General features: G+C 42.0%; 1 long non-coding RNA gene across 1 annotated transcript; it reads right to left on the reverse strand.

The window, feature by feature from the left end:
* Positions 1 to 5,229: 5,229 nt before the first annotated feature.
* LOC116234645 (uncharacterized) lies at positions 5,230 to 16,508 on the reverse strand. The gene is made up of 3 exons (XR_004168163.2): positions 16,376 to 16,508; positions 6,727 to 6,830; positions 5,230 to 5,984 (listed from the first exon to the last, which is right to left on the reverse strand). It is a non-coding gene; the product is annotated as an uncharacterized LOC116234645 (long non-coding RNA).
* Between the last annotated feature and the right edge of the window lie 427 nt (positions 16,509 to 16,935).

A 16,935-nucleotide genomic window follows, 5' to 3' on the forward strand; every position in this document is an offset into this window, starting at 1 on the left:
AGGCTGGGGCTCTGGGAGGCTGAGCCCTGGTGTCAGGGCATGCTGCAGTACACTGCTGTGGTGCTGAGCTCTGTGTGGGAACTGCCCTCTGCCAGCTCTGCTCTAGAGTCTCTTCACTGTGAAGGGGCTCAGCACTGCCTTTGGGGCTCCTTGCAGGGCTTTGCAGGAGCCTTTCCAATAGGGACAGATGGGGTGTGAGAGATGTCAGGGAGAGTGGTGTTAAAAATACCTAATGCCTGTACCTGTTTCACTGCTACTCAATAACCACATTAGCTAGAACTTTGGTCTTACCTGACCCTATAACACTCGAAGTTTGACAGGTAATCCTGGTCCCTGTACTCTCTGAGGACAGATGGTCCATCCTTTCTCCAGTGAAGAGCCTACCACATTCTCCATTGTTGATAGAGATGCAGAGGTTAACATTAAATCCTCAATGTAATGATAAATTAAATCACTATAGGTGTATGCCCCATTTAGCCAGCTCCTGAGCTGTTAAGTCATGACTAGAGGTAGGATTATGCAGATACCCTTCTGGAAGGATCCCAGAAGTCCATAGCCCACATTCCTACAAAATAACACTAATTACAAAATTGCATTATAGTTTAGAGCACCATGTACTAGCCCCTTTCCTTGATCTTCCACAGTATACACTGGCCACCACTGATTACAACACGTAAAATTGCAATGTTTCTGTACTGAATATGGAACAGCTACTCACCACCTGCCAAAACACTTCAAGGGGAATGCCCTGGAGAAATTCTCCTGTGTATACTGCAGCCTAGCTTACAATGTCCTCCTTCCATCAGTAAGAAACTAGATGAAATTCAGTCTGACTGTCCTTGTTAGTTCTGGTTTCTGGCCATCTTTGAAGAGAGACATTCCATCCTGGGAGGATGTTTCTTTTGGCCTCCCCCCCAATTCTTCAAAAATTATGATACATCTCAATATATATTGTAATTATTATCACTTCAGATAACACAAGGAGAAATTTGATTTGAGAACCAAAACAACAGACGGCATATAGTTGCTCTGTTTCATTAAACTCTGCTAAGTTAGCCAATAGGCACACTACTGACACTGCTCATCTTCTCAGAACCTAGGGGTGTTTCTGTATTTATTAAAACAAAAACAAGAAACCCTGGCCATCTGTGTAACATCTACCAATCCTGAAGAGAGTACACAGAAGCAAATTAATATCAGTTTAACGCGAGAGCTTCTCCCATTCCTCAAAGAAATGCTCGGCACCAAAATATGGCAGCTGCCATATTTGAGAGGTGGGGACCAGTCCTGCAAGTCCCTGCACTCCATCTCAAGCTTGTGCCTGCCACAACCAAGTCAGTCAGCATGGCTTACCAGAGCCTTTCAGTAGCCATGTGAACAGAAGCCTGATGCTCAGCCATCAGCAATCCAAGAACACCAGCAAGAACAGTCCAGGTGCTGGCCTTGAAGGCTGGCAGTGGCCCAGTACATGATGCATGTCTGGATCCAAGTGCTCAGGTGGACACCAGAGATGCTGACAGAATGTTGAATTTATGTTCCTTGATAGCAGAGCAGGGTATCAGTATCAACTCAGAGGAAAAGAGGATTATCCTCTTGTATCCCACAGATCTAGACCTTTCTTTTTGGGGATAGGCAAGGCACAAGCTTGTCCAGGAGGAACCTGTTAAAGACCCTCTGTCTGCATTAGCACTTGCAGGTGGAAAACAGTCTTCTCTCTTGCCTGTCACTATGCCGAATGACTTCCTGACTCCTGGAAGTTCTTTTACCTGAAATGATGTTGTAGTAATGTAGGGACTGATTTTTTCTCTTGGGCAAATGGTTATAAGTTAATGCTAAGGGCTTCAAGGGGAGATTCAGGTTGGATTTAGGAAAAATTTATTCTCTGAAAGAGTGGTCAATCATTGGAATGGGCTGCCCAGGGAATTGGTGTATTCACAATCCCAGGAGATGTTCAAGAAACATAGAGATGTGGTACTGAAGGATATGGTTAGTGGGCATGGTGGGAAATGACTGACAGACTAGGTGATCTTAGAGGTCTTTTCCAACCTTAATGATTCTATGATTTTAGTATTTTGCTATCTCTCTCATTTAGGGTGCAATTTACTGTAATTTCAATTTGAATTAATGTTTTGCCATTCTGTAGGGCTTAGATGGGGATGTTCTGGAAATGCCTGTATGCTCAAACTTTGGATAAGCTAGGACAGAATTAGCAGAGGAATTAAGGAAATGGGGAAAAAAAAAGAAGATATTTTTTATAAGATTGGAAGGATATAAATAGGTAATTATGACCAAGTGTATAAGGAATTTAATATGAAGTATCTCAATGAAATGATGTGAAATTTTAAGAGAAAAAAATAGGCAAAGGATTTTCAAGAAATTATATCATCTAAAGCCAAGGAAATTGTTGGGCAGTACTCTAGAAAGATGACTCATGACAACGGCAGTACGAAAAGCAAACCCAGCTAAGAGAGACTGATTGTCACTGTCTTGTCTACTTCAATTCTTGCCATGCAGATGTCAGCAACAGTTTGAATATAAAATATTTGCTTTTTAAAGAGACGGAGATTTTTATCATCGTCATACTGTGAAGACATCAAATGGTGTAAGACAGTCTTTTATATTTGGAAAAATTGGGTCTAATCAGAGAGTGTCTAGCCAAAATCAACACATACAAATCCATGGACCACAAAGTTGATGTACCCATACATGCTGAGGGAGCTAGTAGAAATGATTGTCAAACCACTCTTTATCATTTTTTGAGAGGTTTTGGAGAACAGGAGAGGTGCCTGGAGATTGGAAGATAACCAGAGTCATTACAGTCTTCAGCAAGGCTTTTTACACTGTCTCCTGGAACATCCTTGTAATGAGGCTTAGAAAGTTTGGGATAGATGAGTGGGCACTGAGATGGTTTGTGATCAGCAGCACAAAGTGTAGCTGGAGGTCTGCAGCTAGCAGAGTTCCCTAGGAATCTTGTTCAGTGTCTTAATCAACGACCTAGGTCAAGGAATAGAACACACTCTCAGCAAGTTTGCTGGTGATATGAAGCTGAGAGGAGTGACTGACACACCAGAAGGCTTTGCTACCATTCAGCAAGACTGGACAGGCTGGAGAGTTGGGCACAGAGGTACCAGACGACATCAACAACAGAAAGTGTAAAGTCTTGCATTTGGGGAGGAATAACTGCATGCACCAGTACAGGCTGGGGGCTAATCTGCAGAAAAGGAGCTCTGCAGAGGAGGGCCTGGGTGGACAACATGTTGACTACAAGCCAGCAGTGTGCCACTGTGGCCAAGAAGACCAATATTGTCTTGGAGTGCATTTAAAGAGCAAGGCCAGCAGGTGGAGGGAGGTGATCCTGCCCTCTAGTCTGCCCTGGTGAGGCAACATTTGGCATACTGTGTCTTTTTCTATTTCTGGGCTCTATAGTTCATTAAAGAGAGGGAACAGCTGGAGAGAGTCCAGCAGAAAGCCACAAAGGTGATTATTAGGTGTCTGATGTGTTTCCCTTGTGAGGAAAGGCTGAGAAATGGGGCTGTTCAGCCTGGAGAAGATGGAAAGGGGATCTTCTCAACACTTACAAATATCTGAAGGGTGGATGTCAAGTGGATGGGGCCAGGCATTTGTCAGTGGTGCGCTGCAACAAGTCAACGGGCAATGGGCACAAACTGGAGCACAGGAGTTCCCATTTGAACTTGAGAAAAAACCTTTCTACTGTGAGAGTATCAGCACTGGAACAAGCTGCCCAGAAAGGCTGCAGTCTCCTTCTCTGGAGATATTCAAGACCCGTCTGGATTCCTATCTGTGTAAACTGCTTTAGCAAGGTTATTGGACTTCATGATCTATGAATATCCCTTTCTACGCCTACAATTCTGTGATTCTATAATTAATTAGGTATGGTCAAATCTCTTGGCTATCTTCCATGATTTCATCTTAGTCATTAAATAAATAAATAAATATATAGAAAAAAGAAAAATAAAGCGATAGTGAAAATGAAAGATATAAAGCAGAGAAACAAATTATTTCCAGCAGAGTGAGATATTTACATGTCTGTGGTCACGACTGTAATTCTGCTTCTGTAGCATCATATAGCAGAACTGCTATCTACATCTCAAGATAAATTTTGATTTTCACCTCTAAGATGGAGAAAATGGATTAAGTGTATAAGAACAGAAAATCTTGTCATTATACAGCAGATTGTGAGAAATTGTCTCTGACTTCTCAGATGGTCTAAGACCAGGTGGCAAATAGACTTGATGGCAAGAGGGAGATAGGGTAGAAGTGTCACATAAAGCCATCTTTTTAGCTTGTTCTCTACTTCAGCTTGTATTCCACTCAAAACTAAAGAATTATAAAAGCTTTCCAGCATAAGTAGGCACAATTCTTTAATTACTAAAAGAAAACGACATGAAACTTAATGTTACCCGATGCTTTGCATCCAGAGATTGCTGAAAGTGTTTTTATGATTGTTGAAAGGTGAACAAGGCTCAGATGATTACCTTTAAAAGTCAGAGCTGTAATAAGACTAATAACATGTCATAGAGGAGCCTAATGATTAAAGTGGTAAAACACTCATTTTAGGTAGGTAGTATCATACTGAAGCAGATATTGGAAGTTGAGGTTAGAAGATAACAGTGGAGACAGAGCTCATTTTTATGGGTATGTGATCTGTGGAGTCATAGCTCTTCTTCAAAATTCTGAGAAAAACAAAACAAAGCGAGCAACAAGTGCGTTGTTGCACTGTTTGACTTCAGGCTGCTGTCCATCCATATCACTCCTGCAAGTAAAGTGTAACAGCCTGATAAAATAATGAAAAGGAAACGTGATGCTTCTGAAGCATGATAAGGAATAGGAACCAACTCTCCCACCTTTCATTCGTATTGACATTCTCCAAACTGTGTACTTGAATTTGCTTTCTGAGAGACAGCTTTATAGCAACTTGAACCACTGTGACTTCAACATCTCGTTTCTGAGCCATAAGTTCATCCTGACTGGTACAGGCTATGGTGAAATAACACTGAGCAGAACGACTGAAAAAATAAAATAATACCTTTCACACAGTCAGTGGTCAAAACCCTCTGGTTTTGGAAGGTTATATTGGTTAATATGCATTGACAGGAAGCAGCATTTTGCAGATCACTCAAATAGCTGGAAACAAATGGCTGATGTTTGGGCAAATGAAGAAACAGACTTCACATGTGGCAGAATAATTATGGAGAAAAAAAAAAAAAAGGAAGACTATGGAAAAGTGGGAAAAAAAGCAATAAAAACAGAATGTCAGGATAGCTGAGATTAGGAATGTCATGCACCATTAAGGATTTGCTGTTTCAAAAGAGCACTTTTGATTTTCTTGCATCATTTGTCTCAACTTCCACAAACACAGATTTTCACGGCCCAGCAAACATTGGTAAAGCTCAATAGAACTCCAGGATTCTAAGCCTACGCTAAGAAAAGGTGCAAACCGTGGCTATGCTGTGCTTGCCTGTGCTGGCTGTGTGGCTGGGAATGGCTATGCTGCAGGAAAGCACTCCCTGCATTGCAGCGCCCTGCTGCTGCCCTCCCTGAGGGCACTCCTTGGCTGCCATCCCCTGTTGTGCTGCCCTGCCTTCCCTCTCAGTGCTTGTCCAGAGCTTGCATGCTCCAGGCGAGTACTTCTGATGGTTATGTTAATAAAGGCACAATTAATGGAAGAGCTCTTTGAAATGAATAATCGTATCTAAGATTCTTCTTACACTTACTTCTGATAATGCAGAGCATTGTCTTACACAGGCCTTTTCAGCAGAGGCTTTCTGTTGTAGTTAATTTCACAAATTCACCTTCTTACAATACAACATCTTCAGGTCCCATTCATTTAATTCTGTACTTGCTGACAGACTCTTGGGTCCTCATTTCATCATTGCTCTTCAGAAACACAATTGACTTAAGTACTACTCTATATTTCAGGCCATTTAATTGCAGCAGATTGAGCTCTTCTGAAGGTGATAGTTCTGCAAATTCAGAAAAATTGCATTCAAACCTAACTTCCTCTCACATTTCAAGGCCTTCTGTAAAAACTTCTTCCATTTTCCACAGTATTCATTTTGTTTCCGAACACAGATTTCTTTTCCCTGTGTTCCAGTTACAGTTTTCAACTTCCCATTTTTTTTCTCCTACTTTGCCTCTTCTTGCAAACTGCTCCACTAATTTCAGTCCATTATAAGCACACTTTTCTTCTTTCCTCCCCAGTTCAACTTTGCTCAGTAGTGATTCCTCTTAAAGATCATCATCTGGGGGAGATACATTGCTCTGTACCCTCTGGGTGCTGCTTCTCTTCTTACTCAGAGCACTGATGACTGCAGTGAAGTTCCCACTCTCTTTCAATCAGCAAAATTTTGCATGGAGGAAAGCTCCAAATATCAGCCATCAGAAAAGCATAAGGAGAGCAAGCTAGCCGAGTACAAGGCCTGAGAGTGCCTATGACAGTGGCTCAGGAGAGGGCTGACAGCTCAGGGGAGCTGTTGCCACATGTTTCCGTGGCTGTGGGATACTGGCTGTCCCTCAAGAAGGGCAGTAGCCCCTTTAGCTTCTATCTTCAAGGACAACTTTCCCAAAATCCAACAGTGCACTGCAGAGTGAAAAGTGAAATGGTAAAGCAGCAGCAGCTTTGTGTGTGAAGAACTGAAAAACAAGTTATTTTGCTGTGAAAAATGGTGTGAAATTTACCTTCTTCTACCATTGCTCCTGACTTACCCCATTTTTGGTTGCAGACCTCCTCCTCCAAGCTCCTCATGCTGAGTCAAAATAAACAGTACAAAATACAAAAGATGGGTCCAAATTTTGGCAACAACTGCAATCTGTGGATCAGAAAAGTAGCAAAGAGCATCACAAAGGATATGTGCGTGAGAGGTAATGCAATAACAGCAATGGCAAGCTAGCAAGAACAATTTATTTGGTCCTATCATGTCTTCCTATCCCTTTGTATGCTATTTCAGAGCTTTATGTTTGCTATCAGATTTTTATCCTTTCCAATATTTACTAGCAGTTACATTGTTTTTTCCTTCTGGATTGGTGATAGGGAGAGGAATGCTTTCGGGCAGATATCATGCCTAGCAAGCCAGTCTGCATGAAGCTAGGCTTATCCCTCTATGTACAAGATCTGAGGCATACATCAGGAGGGCCTTGGGGCACTGTGACTCACACAGCATGCTTTTACAATTCTATTGCCTTAGAAGAACTGTGGTTAAAGTAGGAAATTCCCAGTACCACTAGGGAGCCAAATTGCAAATTACTTCTGAAAGGTAGGTCATCTTTGACTCTTTTCTCAAATCATACTCCCAGCTGTTTCCTACCCTCTGCTGGCAGCCCTTGCCATCTTGCGTACTTCTGCCCCTTCCTCTCTGCCTTTACAGCTTGTAATCACAGTCAGTATAATCTCTCCTTCAGTATGCAGTAAAAAAAATACACCACAGATTAAGGTGAGCTAGCTTCTTTCTCTTGCAACCAGTAATATTATCAACAATATAATCAATGCGTCTGAAAGGGTTACTGAAGTTAGCATGTTTCAAAAGCCCTGGCAGAACAATAAATCAAAGCACAGCACTGTTGGGCAATTAGCAAAGGTGCCAAGCTAACTTGCTAAGCAGTCTTCAGCATCAGACATAACTGACATAGGAAAAAAAAAAAACCAGAAAGAAATGCTAATTAATAATTACAGAGGTCTGCTGGGATCCAAAATCGGGAAGGACATTCTGCAGCAGAAGCGGGGGAGAACTAATGGTTTCATTACAGAACCTGATGTTTACTCAGGCAACTGAATCCAAGAACAATACCTAAGAATAGAAGAGCAATGGAAGCTGTTCTATCTGTATCTGTATTTATGTATTTGTTTTTTTGTTTTTTTTTTTTTTAATGAATAATAGATGTTATCATTCTATAAATATATGTACCAAGCAGCAGTGAGTACTAGAACACTGACTGGCTCAGTAACTGTATCTCCAGCTTCTTGGGCTGATGATCAGAAATGCTGAGCACAGCTCCTGTTGATGCCTCATGAATTTGCATGGGCTTGGCTTAAGTTAAAAAGGAAAAAAAAAAAACAACCAGAATAATTCATATTGTCTTATCACAGTCTCCAAAATGATTGCTATAAACATGCGATTTTGTATAATAAAATAAAAGCTGTATTAACATAAACCAGTAATTTTTGTGTTTCTTTTGCTATGGAGTCTGGGCTAAATTGTAAAGAGATTTAGCAGATGTGCAAGTGAAAATATAGAGAAGTACACAAGAGTTTCATTGGGGAATACTAGACAGACTACCCTCTGCTTGCTAATTTACACGTGAGAGTGGCAGACTGGCAAACATGGTATTATATATGCTGACTTCAGTGGGGCACACAACTTTACCAAAATGGAATCAGTATGGCAACAACTAAGGTGATCACACATCTGTGGTCTCCAGCTTCTTTGGAGCATCCTGGGCAAGCTTTGTTCATTTCATGGGAAATATGCCCCATGTAGGTTGTGGTAGACAAATATGGGGAACAATCATTCAACTTTTATAAATATATCAATGGCAAAAGAAGAACCAAGGATAACTGTCATCCTTTACTTGATGCAGCAGGGAATGTGGCCACTGAGGCCAAGGAGAAGGCTGAGGTCCTCAATGCCTTCTTCACATCTGCCTTTAATAGCCAGACCAGTTATCCTCTGGACATTTTATGCCCTGATCTGGAAGTCTGGGACGCTACTCAGAAAGCACCCCCAGCGATTCAGGTGGAGGCAGTCAGAGAACTCCTCCTCCATCTGGACTGTCACAAATCCATGGGACCGGATGGCCTACACCGTCGGGTGCTGAGGGAGCTGGCGGGGGTGATTGCTGAGCCGCTCTCGGCCATCTGTCAGCGCTCCTGGTTAACTGGAGAGGTCCCAGAGGATTGGAGGCTTGCTGATGTGACTCCCATCTTCAAGAAGGGCAGTAAGGAGGATCCAGGGAACTACAGGCCTGTCAGCCTGACCTCGGTACTGGGGAAAGTAATGGAGCAAATCATCTTGGGAGAAATTGCATGGCATGTGCGTGGTGTCCAGGGGATCAGGCACAGCCAGCACGGGTTCATGAAAGGCAGGTCGTGCTCGACCAACCTCATCTCCTTCTATGACTGGGTGACCAGACTGGTAGATGAGGGAAAGGCTGTTGATGTAGTCTACCTAGACTTCAGCAAAGCCTTTGACACGGTCTCTCACAGGCTTCTTCTGGGGAAACTAGCTGCCTGTGGCCTGGACAGGTACACTCTTCTTTGGGTAAGAAACTGGCTAGAGGGCCGTGCCCAATGGAGTTAAGTCAGCTGGAGACCTGTTTCAAGTGGTGTCCCCACTGGGGCCTATCTTGTTTAATATCTTTATTGATGACCTAGACGAGGGGATTGAGTGTACCCTCAGTAAGTTTGCAGATGACACCAAGCTGGGAGGTGGTGTGGATCTGCCTGAGGGTAGGGAGGCCCTTCAGAGGGACTTAGATAAGCTGGATTGCTGGGCTGAAGTGAATGGAATGAGGTTCAACAAGGCCAAGTGCTGGGTCATGTGCTTTGGCCACAACAACCCCATACAGCGTTATAGGCTTGGGGACAAGTGGCTGGATGATTGTGAAGAGGAAAGGGACCTGGGGGTGTTGGTTGATGCCCGGCTGAACGTGAGCTGACTGTGTGCCCAGGTGGCCAAAAAGGCCGGCGCCGTCCTGGCCTGCATTAGAAATAGCATGGCCAGCAGGAGCAGGGAGGTGATCATCTCCCTGTACTCAGCACTGGTGAGGCCATACCTTGAGTACTGTGTTCAGTTTTGGGCCTGTCACTACAAAAAAGACATTGAGGCCCTGGAACATGCCCAGAGAAGGGCAATGAAACTGGTGAGGGGTCTGGAGCACAAGTCCTATGAGGAGCGGCTGAGGGAGCTGGGATTGTTTAGTTTGGAGAAGAGGAGGCTTAGGGGAGACCTCATTGCACTCTACAACTTCCTGAAGGGAGGTTGTGGTGAAGAGGGGTTTGGCCTCTTCTCCCAGGCAATGAACAGGATCCGGGGAAATGGCTGCAAGTTGTACCAGAAGAGGTTTAGGTTAGACTTAAGGAAGAACTTCCTCTCTCAGAGAGTGGTCAGGCACTGGAATGGCCTGCCAAGGGAGGTGGTGGAGTCACCATCCCTGGCAGTGTTCAAGAGGCGTCTGGACAAAGAGCTGCGAGATATGGTTTAGTAGCTTGTGGTAGCAGTGGTAGTGTGAAGACGGTTGGACTAGATGATCTTATAGGTCATTTCCAACCGTGATTCTATGATTCTATGATTCTATGAACTTCAGCAATAATCTGCAGCATTTGAATCAGTTAATTTTTTTTTCTGTTTGTCATGTTATTTACATGTCAGACCTGGCTTGTGAACAATGTTATTGTCTAAAATCACATCTGAATCAAAACCAAATGCATACACTCTTGCTCAAATGAAAAATAGTTACCAGAAGAGCACCAACTGTCTGAAATACACGCATTCATGAAGTGAAAGATGACTCACGGAAGGGGTCACTGTAAAGCAATATTATTTGTGTTTCTTATGAAAACCTGGTGCTCTAATGCCATGCAACAGCATCATTCACAAGGGAATAAGAGCTTGTGGGCATATGAATAAGGAGTGTTGTACAATTACAGAGACACCTGTGCTAAATAACCTTGTGCTCATCCCCTAGGAAAATCTGCATGCTCAACAGCCCTGAAATTTCTCATGTGTATATTAAGCTGCAGTATGAAAACGTGGTGTATAATACAGGCTAAGAATACTCTTCAAGGGCATATATATAAAACCTGTGGTTTCAGTTCTGTCTCTTTTTTCTAAAAAGCTACTTGCAGTATTAACATATATTTTACTTTTCAGAACTTACTCAGAACATTCAGAGACCTCTCTCCACATGAAGAAGTATTGACTTTCACTATACAAGCCCAGCATCTTGCCCTCATGGAAACGCTAGCCTTATACTGGCAAGGGCCTGACAATCTCTTAGTGTAAACCACCACATCTGCATCTGTGAACTAGTCAAAATGAGCTGATTTCCAACAGCTGAAGGTTCAGCCCATTCATAGGCTTAGACCGTCCAAAGTATGTCAGAACCATGGGGATGTTGGTACTGCACCTTCGGAGAAAAGAGGTGTTTTTTATCTCCTAATTTTTCAGTCTCCTGCATTCTGCAAAGCTACCTGACAGAATGAGTAATGCTGCAGAGCGGTTACTGGCAGCCCCCAAGGCAAAAGGCATTTGATTAGGGATCTGACATCTTTCAGACACTCATGTATCATCTCAGAGATGCGGATATTTCAGTCTCAAGTTGCTTAGCCCTAGCAATTAGCTCAGCATGCGCTTGCACAAATTCCAGCACACACACAAAGACTGGGTTGCAGATTTCTCTTTAACAGTGCAGACACGGCATGGTTGGATGCCAAATTAAAGCATACAGAGCATCCTTCATGGGTCACTGTTTGGGTTAGAGTATCTTATAGATCTCCCACTGGCTATGAGTTGTTCTATTTAAGCACAGGATATTGCTTATAGGGATGATCATTTATAAAGGCAGGGCTTCCTAAAAACTATCGACCTGTGTCTGTTCTGTTGCAACCAAAGAATAAGCATCCCCAAAATATACAGAAAGTGCAGAAGCAGATTTTCTGTCCTAACTACAACAGATCAGCTTAACAGATAACAGTCATCTGCATTCACTTCCAGCCCACATTTTCCCCTCTTTCCTCCTCTAAGATGGAGTACCTTGAAATTTATTCTTGCATTTGCTATACAGAAGAGACATAAAGGGAAGGGACTTGTAAGTCCATAATGAAAACACAGGACATCAGAGAACATCAGCTTTATAGTCCTTAGCACTGGATCAGACAAGTTAGTGAGAAAAAGATAAGGTCAGTAAATTCACCCTGCTGGCAGGGCAGAACACGATCTCTTGACTGTTGGAAACCTTTATACAGAGGTTTCCAAGTACTACTATACCAGACTCTGTGAATGATGGAAACACAGTAAGTCAGGATTTCCCAGCTGATCCATGTGCATGGCTGCAGAAGGGCTGAATTTTCAGTGTCACATTGTGGGTACCTGCTCTGGAGTGCAATGTGGTCCCGGACCAGGAAGAGCAATGTTAGTGACAGCTCTCAAATCTAATGACAAGGGAGGGTCAGTTCTGTGTTTGGGAAGTAAGAGAAAGACAAGAGGTCTTTTGTCTGTAAAGCTGTCCCTATAAAGCTGCTCTGTGATTGAGAAACGTCCCTGTTTATAGCTTCAAGTAGGGATCTGGGTCTTTGTGTGGAGTTTCTCCACTCTATATGTCACTGCTATCCACGTTGGAAGAGATACATTAATTATCAAAAGCAACACAGATACTGTGGTTTCACTGCCATGCTGTGGATCATGGGCACAGGTGATTCTACAGGGATAACTGTGAAAATTTATCACTGGACTATCAGGATGACTGCTGGAGCAATGCTTTCACTCATTTTGGAGAAGGAGTTGTTAAGAAACCTGAATTCTCCCTATGCTGCTTTCAGTGGCACACTACTTTCCAGTATTATAAACAAAAATGCCATGGCACTTAGAGGATGAACAAACCTTAAGCAGCCACCTTTACCAGTATTAGATGCTATTAAAAAATAGCATCTGAAAGTAATTAGCAATCTTTGAAGCAAAGTCTCAAGTTGAAAATGGAGCAGGTCATGCCAATTTGATAGATAGGCAGATGTCTATTTCCTGTGAATTTCATGAACATTCCTGCTGTTATCTGAAGCCAAAAATTCCAAGAAGGCTATCACCTTCCGCAGGGAATCAGAAGAGAACTGCAATTTAGATGTTCACTTTTCAATGGTCACAGACCAAGGAAATGCTTGAATAGTTCATCTACTGTCGTAGCAGTTTGGCTTGCCTATACAGAAAATACACCCTGTAAAAGCACCTCTTTTACTTACTTCTCTCCCACAGTGTAAGTCAAATACACAGCTTTTATAAGGAACAGAAAGGCAACATATTGCTGAGATAATAGTAAAACTGTAATGACTTTGCACTTAGAGCAAACTAAGGGGAGGACTATATAGCTTATTTGGCAGTTTTTCTATCTTCACTTCCATTTAAAAAAAAAAAAAAAGATTGTGGGAGGAGAAATTTGAAGTGTAGGCGTAAATAACCAATCTGTATTCTGTTTGGAAAGTACAAGCAGATAAGTTTTGTAGTTTTTCTTATCTGTGTGTGTGTGTTTATGTAAGATTTGTAAGAAGGAAAAAGCGTACTTCTCTTCTTGTTCTAACAAGCAGCCTCTTTACTGTGCTACACTAGCAAAATAAAGCTTTCATAAAATACAAGGATGAGAAAACCTACGATCACACCACTTTCTCAGTAAGACTTTTAATCTTGCTGTAATTTCCAGCTGAAAGTCAGCACATGTCCTGATATGCATCTGCATGTGTGCACAGCCAGGGTCTGTAGGACTCAAAAAACCTCCTTTGCTGATCTTTCCCATGTCCTGTGCCCCAGTGGGTTCTAGTCATAGAATCATAGAATCACCAAGGCTGGAAAAGACCTCGAAGGCCATCGAGTCCAACCACTCACCTACCACCAATATTTCCCCACTAAACAGCATCCATTAATACCACATGTACGTGTTTCTTGAATGTACTCTTCTCTCTGCTCACATGCATACTACTGACAACAATAAAAATACACACAATTCAATTTTGGTTTTTTCACCATCTTAGTTTTTATTTCTAGGGATTGTATGAAACAGCTTGATAATAGTTCAATGTGTCTCTCTCCTATATGTATAATTCTGAAGTACTTATTGTAAGCCATCCACTTCATAAGACTTTTCTAACTACAGACTTCCAACTTTGATGAAAAGTTTCCTAATAAATTCTGCAGGGAAAATCTTATATCACACTGCTTCTTAGAAAGGACATCCCACCCAAGAAGTAACACAGTGTTATTCTGTATGCTGCCTGCTCAAATACTAATCATTTTCTCTGACTTCTCATAGATGAGGTTATTAGGAAATTCCTGCCTTACTACTTGAGCAGTAGTACCTTTCTATTAAAACTTAATATGATTTTTGAGTTTGAAATTTGGTGTTTTTTAGGCAGATACTGCCTCTCAGGTAGAGCTTACATTTTGGAAGTTTAGCCATTACAGCAAATGATAATAATAATGGAGACTAAATTAGTTTTATGTTCTTTAGTTCTAATTAAAGCATTATAACATTTTTGCCTGTGTAGCCAGTATAACTTCAGAGCACCAGGAGAGCTTAGGGAAATACACCTGATAGGGTTGTTGAGGAAAAAAAAAAAAAGGAAGAAACATGCTAAAGATAAAATTGTCTTTTTAATCACAGAATCATTGAATCATAGAATGGCTTGAGTTGAAAAAGACCACAATGATCATCCAGTTCCAATCCCCTTCTGTGTGCAGGGTTGCCAACTACCAGACCAGGCTGCCCAGAGCCACATCCAGCCTGGCTTTGAATGCCTCCAGGGATGCGGCATCCACAACCTCCTTTGGCAACCTTTCCAGTGCTTCACCACTCTGTATGTGGAAAAGTTGCTCTGAATATCTAACCTAAACCTCCCCTGTCTCAGTTTAAAACTATTTCCCCTTTGTCCTATCACTATCTACCCTCATAAACAGCCGTTCCCTCTCCTGTTTATAGCTCCCTTGGAAGACTTCTGCACGAATTGTCAAGGAAGTTCACATTTCTAACAAGCTTGACAGAAAAACAATTTACTTCTATTCATTTCCAAACTTTTGGTAAATACATCAATATATACCTTTGGCCATGTGAGGAATTCTCAGTTTTGAAGAGAGATAATCGAACACTTCCAGACAAAGCAAAAATCTAAAGTTTACTGAGAGATGATGCAACGAGAACCAGTTTCAGAATCATTTTCCAGAACAGCCCAATTTTTGTAAGCCAAAAAATATAGAACAACCCTGACTGTGAGGAGGCCATAAGGCTTCCAGCTTTCTCTATATGCACAAGGCCAAGCTTTGACCTGGGGAGAAAATGGGATGTATTTTCACTTGAGACATCCATTCCCAAAACTTCCAGCAACTGAGTTTAATTGTCAGATAATAACACGCTCCACTTTCTACTCACTGAACTGTAACTGAGGATATCTATTATCTGTTCTTTGGATGTGTTGCATTTTTTGAGAGAGATTAAAAGCTCTATGGTATTGCCAAATCAAACCCGTATCCTCTCTTCTGCAAGCCAACAGGCACGTGTAAAATGTATGAACATAGAAACACCACCTGCTTCTATAAGCCCCCAAAAATGAGCTGACATAGAATCATGGTGAGTCTGCAGCCTTACTCAGGCTGCAGAGCAGCATGCCAGCTGTGCTACCATGCAGCAGTCAGGGCTATGAAGAGGGAACTGTTCTCTTGCAGTTCCTTCCATAAGTGCAAGTCTCACTTAGGAGATGGCGCATGCAAAACTTCAGAAAGTAAGAGAAAATAAAGCTTGTCAACTTTACTAAGTAGAGGACATAACCTTTCTGAAACTTTTCTTATTTGATGGGGAAGGAGTTGAAAACACTACTTACTGAATATTAAGACTGCCTGGTCAGGCTTACAGAACATTCTGATTAAGGAGAAAATGCTGATTCATTTCCATTATCTGTCAGGGTTATTATTTCCAGGGACTGGTTTATGACACAGCTGGCACCAATGCTCACAACCATATACAACACATCAGCACAATGGCTGCATCATTTTGACTGGCCCTGGCTTGAATTATAGTAATGCTTGCTGGCATGGTCTAGTTACAGGAAGATTGTGTCAGCAATTCTACCTCTGCATAAACCCATTTGTTTAGCGGATTATAGTAACTCAGCTGTAAACATTATTCTGGGGTTGAATTATTACTATTACCAGAAGTAATAATAATAAAATCTTACATTTATATTGTGCCTTTCCACCATGCTTATCCCCAGTCACTTCAGAGGATGCACAGAAAGTATCTAACTTTACCAGCCCCCAGCACTGGTGCTTTTTGGGTTAAAACAGAACAGGCAGTCTGAATGAACAACAGAGATATTTCATGGGGAAGAAGTCACGCTTAACACTTCCTCATCAGTAAGAAGCCAAGTGCATTTATCTGCATGCCTATTCCTCCATGATTACACATAAATATGCACCAAGCACAAGATTGCATATGATCAATTCCTAATCATGAGTGCCTCTTAATTTATGCTAATGTAAAAAAAATTATATAGGATGTGATGGATCAAGGTTTATGTGCTTAACAAGACCTGTATTGCCAACAATTACCATCTTAAGGGTAAGTGAAAATTCAGTGCTTGAAATTTAAATGAGAAATACTCATTTACCTTCCTGAATGGATAGTCAGAAGCCCAGTGGATATGTAAAGGAGACTTAATCCAGTCTGTCTGAGGGAGCAGAAGACTCTGGGATCAAAGAAGCATCTGTGCTACTGTGCCTCTGGGCAGCCTGGTCTGGTGCTTGGCAACCGTGCACACAACAGAGGGCTTGAAACCAGATGATCATAGTGGTCCTTTTCAACCCAGGCCATTCTATGATTCTATGATTCTATGATTCTATGATGATTCTACGAAGACAATTTATGTCCTTTCTGAAAAAGGCCAAAGTACAGGATATCTTATATTTTGGCTGGCTGGGAAAAGCTGAGTTCTAGTGAACACAGTGGACAAAGCTTGACTTTTGTAAGCTGGGAAAGAAGACAAGACTAGCAGCAAAACAGTTCTGTCAGGAAAGATTGTTCCAGTATGTTGTTTTAGGGCTGTTCAAAGAAAGGGAGAGATTCCACCTTCTCCAGGTATGCCATCATGCCTAGGCTCTGCAACGGGGAAAATACAACAAAATGACCATTCTCTTGCTGTATTCCTGAAGCAGAGCAGAGATAGGTAGG

This window comes from Phasianus colchicus, chromosome Z (genome assembly GCF_987193195.1).
Source record: "Phasianus colchicus chromosome Z, bPhaCol1.hap1.1, whole genome shotgun sequence".
Lineage (NCBI taxonomy): Eukaryota > Metazoa > Chordata > Aves > Galliformes > Phasianidae > Phasianus > Phasianus colchicus.